The following is a 14,211-nucleotide window of genomic DNA, read 5'->3' as shown; positions in this document are numbered from 1 at the left end:
TGTGTGTGTGTAGCAGGCTGGGGGGGAGAGGGCAGTGTGTGTGTGTGATCCATCCATTCATTCACTCACAGAGTGACACACCACATGCGACGGTGCCCTGCACCCCGCTGTATTGCCAGAGAGTTCAACACTACACAACACCCTGCACCGCCCTGATCCCCCCACCATGCACTGAAAGGCAAGGCAATGCAGCACACCACAATGCATAGGGGTCAATGCAACAATGAAACTCAATGCTTATGCAGCACAACGGCAGGTGCTAGGCGCACACAGACTGCGGGCCCAGAACAGCAGTCTGCGTGTATGTTGTCTTCCAAGAATGTTAAAGTTAAACAAAACAAAAAGCATCCCATAGAAATGCAGAGTTAAAGTTAAATGCAGTTATCAAGCAAGGAACCCAAATCACCTTAACTCTGCCCCTGTCATGATAGCCCTGGGAAAGTCGGAAAGGCAGATGGCATCATCGTTCCATAACACAGAGCTTCATTCTGTTAGCGATCACAAACCCGAGAGTGTCTCAGTGACAGTTGTGTAGTGGTGGGCCTGCTTTCCAGTCAGGCACACCATGCAAACAAGGATTTTACAAATTCCTGAATAGACAAATACTGAAGGTAATCACCCCCCATTCATCATTAAAGTCCTGAACGTGCCAGGTGATCGGTTTATGCTCAGCACCTCACAGAATCTGACCTTACGATTCCATGTGGCCACCAATTCTCTGTGGATTGTTAGACACAGAGCTAGCATATCACAGTATCCTTGTGTTTGAAAAGAGAGAAGGTACATGTGGTGTTAAAGCAGCACATGGTAGTGAAGACATGCATGCACTAAGTTATAAAAGCAATGCACGGGTGCATATTTTTTATATGCTGTGTGCAAAGAGGGAAGGATGGCAGGATACCATCTGTAGGGGGCGGAGTTAACATAGTTACAGCAAATGTCTGTATTTACAGATGGGAAAACAGAAGGAGACAGAGGTTAAGACACTTGCATAGGCCACCCAGCAGGTCAGTGACATGGCCAGGCATAAAACCCAGCTCACCTGACTCTCCGCCCCTGCTCTAACCATTGGTAATTTCTCCCACCATTGATTTAGAATAGCTGAGGGGGCTGTGGCTCAGGACTGGGATGCGTGTTTTGGGTTGCTCAGAACTGGAATATGAGATGATGCTGCGTGTCAGGTCTGGGGTGAGATTTCTGACACTTTCACCATGGCTTTACTCACACTCTCTGTCTCCCCTGATGGAGCTCCAGCCCTGGGCAACGCTTAGATCTGAGAAACCCAGCTATGAGAGACTGCAGCAGGATGTGGGGGAGTGTCTGGTGGCGAGTGGCAGTGGCAGGTCAGGGCCCTTCTGAGCTTATTAACCCATTGGCTCCTTACTTGGTTGTCCTGGGACCACACCAGCTCAGCCCCTTGGTGCTATCTTATTGTTCTTCATGATGTCAAGGACTGCCTGTCAGTGTTTATTTATTTTAAAAGTGTTCCCTGTAAAGCTGAGAATTCAAATCTCACCCTTCAGAAGGATTAGACCCAAGTGGGAATGGATGGATAGATGGCGTGAAGAGTGATGGACCCAAGGCAGGGAACGTGGCACAGGAGGGTGTTTTCCCTTGGTGCCTATAACGGGATCCTCTCCACCTTTATCTTCTTTGATACAAAAGAAAGTTAGCTCCAGGCTCTGCATCCAAACACTCCCAGCCCCAGCCTTGGGATTAGTCAGCTCCTGATCCGGATCTGATCATTGGTGCCCAGGCTCAACTGTATCTGAGGCCTTGTCTACACTGGGGGCTGAATCTAAATAGAGCTGTGCCAGTTTACATCAGCAGAGAATTTGGCCCTGAGGTTTTAACCATCAGGTAGCTGCACTGGGAAAACCCTTAGTGCAGACATGATTTATGCCACTGCAACTTGTGTCGACACGAGGGGTTTGCACCCGGGCCGCTATCCCAGGGGCCGAAACCCCAGTGTAGAAGAGGCCTGGTAGAGGAACAGAGTGTCTTGGTTTGGTTCACTGTGAGCTGTTCAGTTCTTCTGCCTCTGTTCACACTGAATTTTTGCAGAGTGGCCCCCTGAAGGGTTTGAAGATAAAACCCTCAGGTGCTGCTCCGTCTGGAAGTGACGGTGGTTAGCGTACCATTGACGGCTGGAGTTTCCCATGGCCTGCAGCATTTTGTTTCAGGGAAAACAGCCTGGGTTTTGTTTGTTTTTATTTCACCTTCCACACTGTATGCTCTGCTCTGGCCATTCTCCTTCCCTTGTTACAGCGTCCCAGAGGTCTGAGGAGCTCCGGAACGGGCCTGGATGTTTGGGTGGTATTTAAACGGCAGTCAGGATCTGTAATTTACAAGCCAACGGGAATTGATTAGTCGTTAATATTTTTGACTGAGCTTAATTCTGAGCATTAGGAGACTCTCTGTGCTGAGACACTGACCTAAACCCAGGCACACGGGGTGAGAATCACAGAAAAGGCCTGGTTTGCTCCAAAGGGGCCAATTCATCCTTGCTCTGAGATGTCTCTGCGCCGGCTCTGCCCGTGAAAAGGGCCATAAAGCAGGCGTGAACCTGCAGGGACTATTACCAGCATAGGGAACCTCTTCCCCCTCTCACGAGCCCCCCTCACAAGTGCTATGCCAGGGGAGATCAGGAGGAGTGGGGGGCGCGTCAGGGCGAGAGGAGGTATGCTTAGGGGGTCTCTTCACCTTGGCTGTTCCTGAGGGATTTTCCAGCCAGTGCTGAGGGCTGGTCTGGCCCCTGACAGCACCACCTCCCGTCCAGCCCCAGGGGCTGATCCAGGCCTCAGGGAGTCACTAACCTCAGCCTCGCTCTTCCTAATTGGGAGCAGGCAGACTCCGGAAGACTCTGTCAAGGATTCTACAAAGAACAGCCCCATGATTTGCTGGGATCACCCCAAGAAAACCCAGCCTGTGGTGCAGATGGGACACAGACTCTGAGCTGCTCTGGGCTCCCTGAAGAGCCAGCTCTGATATTCCATATGCTGGCCCCCACCCCCGCGACTACAGAACACTGACCCCCTGCCGGGGTGTCCTTGGATCTCTACCAGCATGGGGGTTCCTGGGAATGGCTTTGAATCAGTGCATCTCTCTGCCCCAGCCAGCCCTGGGCTTCCCACAGGGCAGACTTTCTGCTGCTGGGCATGTGAAGGACCTAAGCATGGATCTCTCTCCCTTCGACTGGGTCTTTCTTCCTCCCAGCTGCAGATGGCAACACCATGCTCAGGTGAAGAAGTGTTTTGCGCATGGATCCGGCTGCCGGGGACTCCAACAAGGCACTGGAGCAGCTGAGTCCGTCTCCTAATGCAGCTTCTAAAATGCACCCCGGGGCAGGGTGCCATGCTCCTCAGCTGACCCGGTGAGCCTGCCACCAGGTGCAGTCAGGCCCCTTGGTGAGACGGGAGGCCAAGGACTATTACATGAGGAATCTCATGGCTCTAGCCCCTGTCCCAGGCACGGTGCACGTACCAAGCCCACTGAGCTGGGCAGACAGTTGAGAAGCCCCACAGCGGGCAGGTGGGGGGCTGCCCCAGGGGTGGGCGACAATGGGTTTAGGGTGGCACCCCGATGAGCGACTAGCTGAGAAGCGGGGAAAAGAAATGGCAAGTGAGACCCTGCCTTCTGCATTCCACCGAGGGCTGGGGTGTGAGGTCTGGAAGGGCAACTAGTTACCCAGGCTCCCCGAGAACTAGCCAGGGGGGGGGGAGCGGGGGCGACTCCGCACTAACGGGTGGGGGAAGGGGAGCGTCAGACATTGTGGCAAATTGATACTGTTTGCAACATGCCGTCTTTAAGTAGGGAGATCAAAGACAGGGGAAAACTCCATCCACCCAGCCATCCCCACCCCCATCCACCCACCCATCCCCACACCTCCACCCAGCCATCTACCCTCCACACCTTCACCTCGCCATATACCACCCACCCCATCCACCCATCAGCCCCACACCTCCACCCAGCCATCTACCCCCCGACACCTTCACCCTGCCATATACCTCCACCCCATCCCATCCACCCATCATCCCCACACCTCCATCCAGACATCTACCCCCCACACCCATCCACCCATCCCCACACCCATCCACTCATCCACACTCATCTACCCCCACACCTCCACCCAGCCATCTACCCCCCACCCCCATCCCCCCACCTCCACCCAGCCATCAACACCCCCACACATCCATCCATCCATCCCCCACACCTCCACCCAGCCATCTACCCCCGACACCTTCACTCTGCCATATACCCCCACCCCATCCCATCCACCCATCATCCCCACACCTCCACCCAGACATCTACCCCCCACACCCATCCACCCATCCCCACACCCATCCACTCATCCACCCCCATCTACCCCCACACCTCCACCCAACCATCTACCCCCCCACACCTCCACCCAGCCATCTACCCCCACCCCCATCCCCCCGTCATCCCCTCACCTCCACCCAGCCATCAACACCCCCACACATCCATCCATCCATCCATCCCCCACACCCATCCATCCAGACACCAACCCCCCACACCTCCACCCAGCCATCTACCCCCCACCCCATCCACCATCATCCTCACACCTCTACCCAGCCATCTACACCCCACACCTATCCACCCATCCCCACACCCATCCACCCCCTATCTACTCCCCACATGTCCATCCCGCCATCTACCCCCACCCCCATCCATCCATCATGCCCACACCTCCACCCAGCCATCTACCCCCACCCCATCCACCCATCCATTCACTCACCTGCAGTTCCGACAGTTAGAGCCCTGAGCGGATACAGAAATGTGTATCGGCATCCTATCCACGATTCACAGATATCCATGGATTTGCAGGGCTCTACTTACTGTGGCCGGGGTGCAGCTCTGAGGCACCCTCCTGCGGGAGCCCGGTCAGGGGGAGTCACACGTGCAGCTGTGGGGAGCCTGTGTGGAGTGTCAGACCCTCCACCTGCTCTCGGCTGGGCGGGGAGCCTGGGGGGTGGGGACACAGCTGGGGACTGCTCTCAGCCTCCCCATCCCTGCATGGTGGGCAGGTGGAGAGTCCCCCACGGCTCCCCTTGGCTCCCGGCTGGGCTCCATGCTGGCCTGGTGGGTGGGAGGGGGGTGATCTGTGGAGCTGGCCGGGGTCCACCACGGCTCCCCACAGCTGCCTGCCTGGCTCTTACCCTGGCCGGGCTGCGGCTCCAAGCTGCCCCCCCACCAACCCATGACCCTGCTCCCCACCAGTGTCCCTGCCCCCCCAGCTCCCCCACCCAGGGGAGGTGGAGGGACCCAGGTGCCCCAAAGCTTCCAGCGTGGCTCTCCCCAAGCCGGCTCCGGCAGGGGTCGGAGGGGGCTCGGAGCTGCAGCCTGGCCATGGTAAGAGCCGGGCGGGAGCTGTGGGGCACCGTAGAGGACCCTCCACCTGCCCCCGGCCCTGTCCTTGCCTCCCTGGCCCTCCACCCAGGGCAGGTGGAGGGTCTGTGCCCCGGTTCCTCACAGCTGCTCATCTGGCTCTTACCGTCAGAGCCCTGGTTACAAAATTTGTATCCGCATGCACTTTGCTATCTGCAGAAATGGTCCATGGATACCCGCATCCGCGGCTATAAAGCGGATACCCGTGGATTTGCAGGGCTCTACCCACAGGAAGGGATCCCTCTGCCGCAGAACCCAATGGAAGGGGCTGGGTTCCACTCCTGTTTCACCACATTTACATTTTCTAACGAAGGGGAGAACAAGCGGTGGGGCTGCTAATTACAGCTGCGCTGGCAACACACAGGCCTGGAGGCCTCAACCACCAGGCCAGGGGTAAAGCTGCCGGGCAGGGAGGAGCTCTGGCCTGCAGAAGCCCCCGTGTCTGAGTGGGGATGGGTGAGGATGCCCCTTTCCCTTACCCTGGAGTGCAGCACAAGCCAGCTGAGACCCAACACTTATGTCTTCCAGCGTTTCCCCAACTTGCCCCTGCCTTCTTGTTGGCACCTGTAAGCACAGAGTGCTGAGATCGCGTGGGTCTGCGGCAGCACCACAGAGAGAGGAGAGGGAAATAGTCCCCCGGGTGTGGGCGGCGGAGGGGTATTTGGTGGGACACACGGTGGGGAGCAGGGCTTGCTGCAGGAGGCAGGGAGCTGTTCAGGTGAGGATCACGACTCAGGGGATGAAGGGGCGGACTGAGAAGAGCGTTCCACCTGTGAAGCGGTGATGACGATTGGAGGGGTACAGCCCCCAGCCTTGCCCCCATCAGCCAGCTGGGTACAAGCCGTGAAAGAGGAGCCAGACTGCACCGTGTTTGGGGATGTGCAGGACGAGGTGCCTGGCCGCTGGGGCCCTGCTGCTGCTGCCCAGAGAGGCATCAAACCCCAGAAATGTTGGGACCAGAAGCTCAGTGGAAATGGCATATGGGAGCCCAGAGCCGGGCACCTGCAGAGGAAACAAAGAAGGGAGCCTGGAGCTCGCTATAACGACCCTGGGCTTGATTCTCTGAGCTTTCCTGGCCCCGTTCAGCTGCCCCCTCCCCCCACTGGCCTTGGCCTGCTGGGAATTCCTCAACCCGGCTGCATTTGCCATCCTGTTGCCCACCCCTTGGCTTGCTCAGGTCTCTCTGACGTTCCTCTCACGCTTCTCTGGCACCGACTAGCTCAAATCACTTGGTGTCTTTGGGAAATTTTCCTGTCTCCCGGCTCCCTCCCCTTGCCAGATCGCTAATGAACATATCAACCACCATGGGACCTAGCCTGGAACCTGGAGGCCTTTGCCCAGGTGAAAAGGGACCATTTAACCCTGCTCTTTGCTGTCCGTCTCCCAGCCCATTTGAGACATGACACTACTTTGTCTCTTACCCAGTGACGACTTAGCTTCCTTCGTAGACCTTCCTCGACCGGATCCCATCTCTTTCCGCTCCCAACTCCTGTCTGCCCCCAGAAGTGGTATCACTTTCACTATAGTGGGATGGCTACCCGGGTACAACCCCCTGGCATGGACTCGTTTATACCAGCATGGCTTATTCCTGTAAGGGCAGGGTTACGAACAGAAGGCTCTTCTGTATGGCTAGAACTGCATCCATTCTAGGGGCTGCCCTGATCGTACTATGTGGGTAGAAAATCATCCCCCCCCCCGCACCCAGAATAGCCAAGCTGGTGCAGAATTGGGCCTAAATCCCAGTGGTTCTCAGCCAGGCGCAGGAGGCCCAGCTGTGTGCTAAAAACAATTCAAACTGTGTGGCACTGGTCAGGCAGGGGCAGGGCTGGCTGAGGGGAAGAGCGAGTAAGGCAGCCTGCAGGTGGTGAGTGCCGCAGGGGGGCGGGAGTGGGTCTGGGCATTGAGTGGGTGGAGGGCTCTGGGATCTAGAGGTTTGCTAGGGTGCTGCAGCACCCCCAGGTTTTAGGTGGGGCTCCTATCCAGGGGTCGGGTCTGGCTGCAGGCTGCCCAGCCCCGCGTGGTGGGGTCCTAGGGTCCGGTGTCTGGCCCTGCTGCAGGGTCCAGGGTCCAGCTGCCCGGTCCCACGCGGGGGTCTGGGTGCTGGCTACCCGGCCCAGCACCCAGGCTCTGCTCCTGGCCCGGCTCTGGGCAGGGGCACTAGGCATAGGGGATTGTTGAGGGGCTTGGGGGGGGGCGCTCTGGTTCTCAGACTGCGGCCCACAATGATAAACAGGTTGAGTCCCACTGCTCTATCCACATCCCACAGTTCATACATTCTCCCCACCACACCGACACTGGTATGGATCCAATCTGCCACAAGGGGGAGCTCCAACCCAATCCAAAAGGGAGGCATTTGCCAGGCTTTCAGGGAACAGGGCAGCGTATCTCTGCTCCCCGGGGTGACTCCTGTGTGCCATACCGCGCTGCGGGTGTCTGGAAGGGCCAGTCGCACTCAGTCCTGCCAGTTGGGGGGAAGTCAGAGTCCAGGTCGGTAACGGACCAGCAGCCCAGTGCCTGGTCTCCCGCCCGACTCTAGGCCCACTAGTTATTGGGTATGTCTACGCTGCACTAAGAGACCCACGGCACGTCCGGGGCTGGCCCGACTCAGCTGACTCAGGCTGTGGGGCTAAAAATGGCAGTGTAGACGCTTGATCTCAGGCTGGAGCCCCGGCACAGAGGCCCCAGGATGGGGCAGGGAGAGTGGTCTCTGAATCTCCTGGGCTCTGACACTCATGCAGCATAGACGTACCCCTTCTGATTGTTGTCTGGGGCGTCTCCCAGCCGTTCCTTGGTGGTCTAGAGAGGAACCCAGCCCCTCCCTCTGCTCTGGGGCATAGGTGCTGGAGCTAAGGGTGCTGGGGGGGCTGCCGCACCCCCCGGCTTGAAGTGGCTTCCATCACATGCAGGGTTTACAGGCTGGTTCAATGGCACTCAGCACCCCCAGGATACACATTGCTCCAGCGCCCCTGCCCCGGGTTCCAGCCCAGGGCCCCTGTAGCAGGTGATGAAGGTCTGTTTCTTCAGACCTTCTGCTTCTTCCCTGGGCTATGTCCTACTGCAGCCTGCCTCAGGCCTTCCTTCCCAGCCCCTGCAGGCCTTGGAGGAAAGGCACCAAAGGAAAAGCACAACACAAAAATAGTCCAAACTCGTCCCTGGCCTCCTCCCCTTGGGAGATACCTGATGAGCCGTGGCCCGGCGCAGTGTCTCAGGGTTCACAGAACCCCCAGGCAGCTCCATCCCCCGCAGCACTCCTGGCTGGGAGCTAACGGGGAGAGGTCTGTCCACCTCTAAGGCTGGGCCCTACTGAATTTAGCGCCTCCCTTTCGAGGCTCCACCTTTAAGACTGGCATGCCTGGCAGGTGTGGCGGGGTGGGGCTGCCAGAGCCCAAAGCTGTTTGAACCTTTCCTTGCCTGGCAGGGGGTTTGAACACCCCACCACAGTCACCCTGTGTGGAAAGCCCAGCCTGGCCCAATGCGGCAGGCCTGGCCCATGGAGCACAGCCATGCCCTGTGCAAAGTCCGAGGCTCATAGAGCCCAGTGTCTCCCTGCACTCCGGACTCTGGAGCGCAGGGCGGCCCTACATGCAATGTACGGACCATACAGTGCCAGCCAGCTCTGCCCGGAGTGCAGGCAGCAGGCAGTGGGTCGGGAGCCCCTAGGATTTTTAAACCACTCCTGTCCTGGGGAAATCCAAAGGCTAAACATTGGCTCCGAGTTTCCACCAGCAGCGTGTCTATGGACCCCAGGCTGTCACTGCAGGCAGGCAGGATGTTTAGCATCCATGATATATCTGTATATGCATGTGGGGGGGAGAGAAACTCTCTAGGAGGCAGGGAAATCTCTCCAACTGTCCATGCAGGCAGGAGTGGGCTCCCGAGAGTCCTGCTTCCAGCAGCACATCACTAGACAGATCCTCGGGCTGTTCCACCAGGTCAGTTTCCACGTCCTGGCCAGGGTGGTTGCTGTATATAAAGTAGCTCTCAGCGCTGCTCATGCACCCATTCAGCAAAGCGCAGGCCCAGGGCCTTCCTCGGACTGTTTAACTCAATGCTGGACTCACCGGGGCCCTGCATTCTCCATGAGACGAGGCAGCGCTGGCTCCGCTTTGGCTGCAATTCCCCTTTCGATTGCTTGGTTAGCCTGGGGGGCGGGCCACTGCTGCAAAACTGATGGGTCCTTTGTGCCACATACACAAGGGGCCCTGGTGTGAACTGGTGGAGTTCCAGCGAAACATCTTGAGGCAGGTCTGGCTCTCCCCCTCCCCGGGGGTCTGGGCAGTGCCAGGACAGGCTCATTCGGAGCTCTGCAGGTATGTGACACCGGACTAACAGCGACCAACGCCTGGGAGTGAGCAGGCCCTGTGAGCTGGGGGAGTCATGCCACCCCCTCTCTACCTCCCTCTCTGCAGTGCTGGGGTGACGAGCATTAAACCCCTTGGAGGACCTCAGTGGCAGTGGCTGGAGAAGGGCAAAGGGTGCTGAGAAACGATGTCTGGACGAGGCTCTCCCCTGTTGTCTAGAGCCAGGGGGCACCCGCACAACGCCGCTAGGAATATTCGCTCCCATTGTAAACCGAATCCGTTTCCACTGGGTTCTTGCCTCCACGTGGGACAAAGTGGGAAGGTGGCCCCTTGCCATCCCAGTGTGTGTGTGGGGGGGAGGGGCGGCTCCCTAGCCCCTTGGCAGCAGCTGGTCTCTGGCGAAAGGTGGGCCTTCTCCCTTGCTGCTTGCCGGGAGCTGGAAAAGCTCCAGTGGCTGTTCCCAGGGGGTGAGTTCCTTTGCTCCTGGCCCTGGGCAAAGGGAGTTGGACTGACCCAGAGTTCGGGACTTTATCTGCTCCCTCGCTTACCTCACCTTCTGGCCTATCCCACCCCACGGCATCCTGGCAGGAACACTGGTGGGAACAGTGAGTCTCCCAGAGAACATTCAGCGAAGGGGAATTCTGAATCCCCAGCCGTGAAGATCACAGCAGAACCCTGCTTTGAAAAGTGGCACTCTCCCCTGCTGGGATCAGAACCAGCCACACGGATGAGTGGTGCATGGCGTCTGGCCCAACCGACACAGCCGGCATTCCCGACACCCAGTCCAGGTGGCATGCTGCCCCTGGCTGTGCCAACGCTGGGGCTGTGTAAGTGAGCTGACAAATCATCTTCCCCAGCAAACACATTAAGGAACATCGTGATCTTCTGCTCACCAGCGGCCCGAGAGACGCAGCAAAATCCTTGAATGAATGATTTGTTGTGAATCATCCACCTTGCTCTTCCTGCCACCTTGCTCTCCCCTCCGCTACTGACTCTCCTCTTCTCAGACAGCTGCATACTACAGAGAGATGGGTCGGACCCCTTTCTCCCCCTCTGTGGGCTCTGGAGAGTCTAAGGCGCACCACGCTGATCTTTAGATCAGTCAGCAAACAACCAGCAACTCAGCCTTCCATGCCTGGCGTCTTTGGCTTCATCTGGTGCCCTGTGGCCCCATCATTGTTCAGTCACACAGCAGCTTGAGTTCTTAGCCACGTACAGAGGAGCGACAGAGTGAAATCACTGATTGGTCCCCTCTGCTTCCAGCGGAGGAGCATCCCCGCCTAGGAAAGGTTGTCTAGTTCCCCGGGGATGGGGTCGTGAGATACCGCTGTGAAAGAGGGAAGGGAGCGTGTGTAACTCACCGATCGAGCCACATTACCAGTGGGCCTGGATAGCGAGATCCTTGGTCTTGTCCCAACACGGATTTCTCTGGAATGAGCTGAACAGGCCATTGCTCAATGCCCCACGGCCCAACTGGCTGGATCCCCACGCTGTGCTCACAGCACCAGGAATACGGATGAGGGGGCTCTTGACATTTCCTGAGCATTCTGCAACCATGAGCTAATTAACTAACCCCCAACCTGAGGTAGAGAAGCGCCAACACCCCCATTGTACAGATGGAGACACCGAGGTACAGCACGAGTTTACGGGACTTGCCCAAGGATGCTGAGAGTGTCACTGTGGGAGCTGGGTCACCCCCTCTCCCTTAGGGCGTGGCCATGCCCAATCCGTCCCATGCTGCCATTCCACCGTGGGCTGTGAACGTTACCCCAGATCCTGGCCTCTGAACCTGCAAAGCCTCTGTCCTGATACAGGGATCCCCAGCCCACCTGCCGCCAGCGGAGATTCCTTGGTGCTTCTGCCATTTGCTAGTAGCCAGTGTCCTAGTCAAACAAACACCCACTGAGCCAGGTTCCCGTCGAACTAGCACAGGGGCTGGAGACCCCTTGGCTGCAGCAAAGCCCCCGGCTTCCCCATGAGGAGTGGCACCTGTGTCCTGCCTTTGCCCTCCCTTGGGCACTCCAACGGGGAAGGCAGATTTCATTACCCCTGGGGGGCATCCTAGAGACTGGCTGGAGATGAGCTTCACCCATTGGCCATGCCCCCACCCTAGCCCGAGATGTGATCCTCATTCCAGGCTGCAGGAGGGCCCTGACAGAGGGAGACTCTCTGGGGTGGCCCCTCCCTGGCCTGAAGCCCTGTGCTGGGATTGACTTCACTCAACCGGCCGGCGGAGAGACCCCGTTTCCCGCACTTAGAGCAGAAGAACGGCCATATGGGTCAGATCGAAGGTCCATCCAGCCGTGTCCTGGCTTCAGGCAGTGGCCAGTGCCAGGTGCCCCAGAGGGAATGAACAGACCAGGTAATCATCAAGTTCTGCCTTGGCGCTCTCTGTCCCTATTGGGCCCATCCCCATGGTATCTAAGCATTGCCCTGTCCGGGGTGTATAATGCACATCTCCCTTCCAGAGGCGAAGGAGCAGCATGCTCTGTCCCCGCCGCTCTGGGCGGTTGGTTTCAGCACCCAAGTCCTGTGGACAGTGGAACCGGGGAACTCTTCATCAGCACCACTCAGCGCACCCAGGTTAGGGACTGATTCTGGCCATGCCATAAACACCGGGGCTGGAACCAGGCGTGCTGGGGGAGCCGCTGCACCCCCCGGCTGGAAGTGGTTTCCATCATGTCCAGGGGTTACAGTTTGGTTCAATGGCTCTCGGCACCCGCAATGGGCACATTGTTCCAGCTCCGCCGGCCATCCAGTGCGGTACAGAGACTCCTCTCAAACCCCGCAGAGCTAGTGACCAGGGGTGGCTGGCTGGGGTGATTCTCTTTGACAGGCCCTGGCCTTGGGGGTCTGATCCCAGAGGCCCAGGCCTGTTCACCTGTACGTATGGGGAATGAAGCCCCCAATCCGGCGCAGGAAGCCCAGCATCCGGGGGCACCTGCGGGTTGTCCTCATGGGCTGCTGTCACACTAGACATTCCTGATTTGTTCTTGCTGCCAGCGAGGCAGCGGGGACTCGTCTCTCCTCTCATAGGTTAGCCGGAGAGTGAGGAGCTGGATCAGCTGATGAGGAGCCCTCTTATATCTGTGAGCAAGCGGCCCCAGCCAGGCAGAAGGGGCAGAGGGAGGGAGATGGGCTGCTGTCTGGCGGGAAGGGACCGAGAGGAACCACCCCACACAGGCGAGACTGGGTCCCTGGCCGGCGCGCCAGCCTTGGGGGAGCGTCTCCTCCAGCTGAGATCCTAGGAGGAAGCAAATGCATTTGAAGGTAAGTTCTGCAGGGAAGTTTCTTTGGTGCTTTGGAGCGGCTGGTGGGGACTGCCCCGGAAAGGCGGGGAAGGGATCGCCGGGGGCTGGGCGTGTCTGATGGACAGAGCCAGGCGAGCCAGCCGTGTCAATGCGGGTCTAGCATCTGACTTGAGGGGAAGAGCCAAAGTCATTCTCCGCAGGGCTCCTGGGGCAGAAGAGCGGGACCAGGGCAACTGCTAAGTGGGGAAGCAGCTTGAAAGGGACCTGGAGCTGCCAGCTGACCAAGTGTCCATCGAGCCCGCAGCTCCTGGAATCCCCCGGGGCGGTGTCTGGTCCGGGGGCTGCAGCCTGGGGTCTGGAAGGACCAGACCGGTCCTTAAACCCCTGCGCCTGCCCGGCGCGGTTGCGTTCCCAAGGCAGGGCGGGCTGGCTCGGCTGGGTCCATTCGCCTTCGGGGGGCGGCAGCTGTTTGGACACCCAAGCGGCGTGTGTTTTGCAGCGAGACCCCGCCGGGGCTCCCTCCCGGGCGGCCCGATGCGGCGGAACCAGGTGGTGGAGACAAGAACTTCGTTCCCGCCAAGAGCCGGGCAGGGGAGGGAGATTCCGCGGCCGGCAGCAGGTCCAGATTCGGATTCACTTCGAGTCCGAACAGAACCACCGGAGCCTTCTGCAATTCCCCGGGGGGCGGGGTGTGTGTGTGTGTGTGTGTGTGTGTGTGGAAACATCCCCTTTCAGAGTGTTACACAAGCCTACGAAATAAACACAAATCAGCACGAAAATCAGTTCAAAATCAGCACGAAAAACCAGAGCGGAGCGGCCGGGGCCGCCGAGGCCCCAGCGGGACGTGGGAACCGCGCGGGCGCTCTGGGGTTTGGGTTTGAGCCAAAGCGAAATTTCGGCGCAATTGACGCGCCGCGGACGCGGTCCCATTCCGAGGTCGCCCCCCGGCCGCCCCTGTCCCTGGAGCAGACGGGGGGCAGTGGGGTTCTCCGGGCTCTGCTTTGCGCTCGCTGGCCCCTGTGCGGAGCCCACGGTGCCAACCTGCCGGCGTAGGCGGGGAGTCACCGAAGCGCTGGCGGGAGAAAGCGCGGGGAGCAGCGAGCAGGCTGGTTCTGCAGCGTGTGCGCTCAGCCACAGCGGTGTGAACACGAAGTCCCCGGTTTGGTTCGCGTGCACCCAGCTCACCAGAGCGTGCACCCAGCTCACCAGAGCGTGCACCCAGCTCACCAGAGCGGCTTCCAAACTCCCCCCGC

The 14,211-nt window shown here is 58.8% G+C and overlaps 1 protein-coding gene across 1 annotated transcript in view; it reads right to left on the bottom strand.

Annotated features, from left to right (window-relative positions):
• LOC112106328 (zinc finger CCCH domain-containing protein 18) overlaps positions 1–14,211 on the bottom strand; it is a 111,268-nt gene that overhangs the window by 61,462 nt on the left and 35,595 nt on the right. The gene's annotated exons all lie outside the window — the stretch shown is intronic.

The sequence above is a fragment of the Terrapene carolina genome, unplaced genomic scaffold (assembly GCF_002925995.2).
Source record: "Terrapene carolina triunguis isolate 2854851 unplaced genomic scaffold, T_m_triunguis-2.0 Scaffold33891, whole genome shotgun sequence".
Lineage (NCBI taxonomy): Eukaryota > Metazoa > Chordata > Testudines > Emydidae > Terrapene > Terrapene triunguis.
Note: the sequence above shows the minus strand (reverse complement) of the source record. Positions and strands in the feature narration are given on the sequence as shown.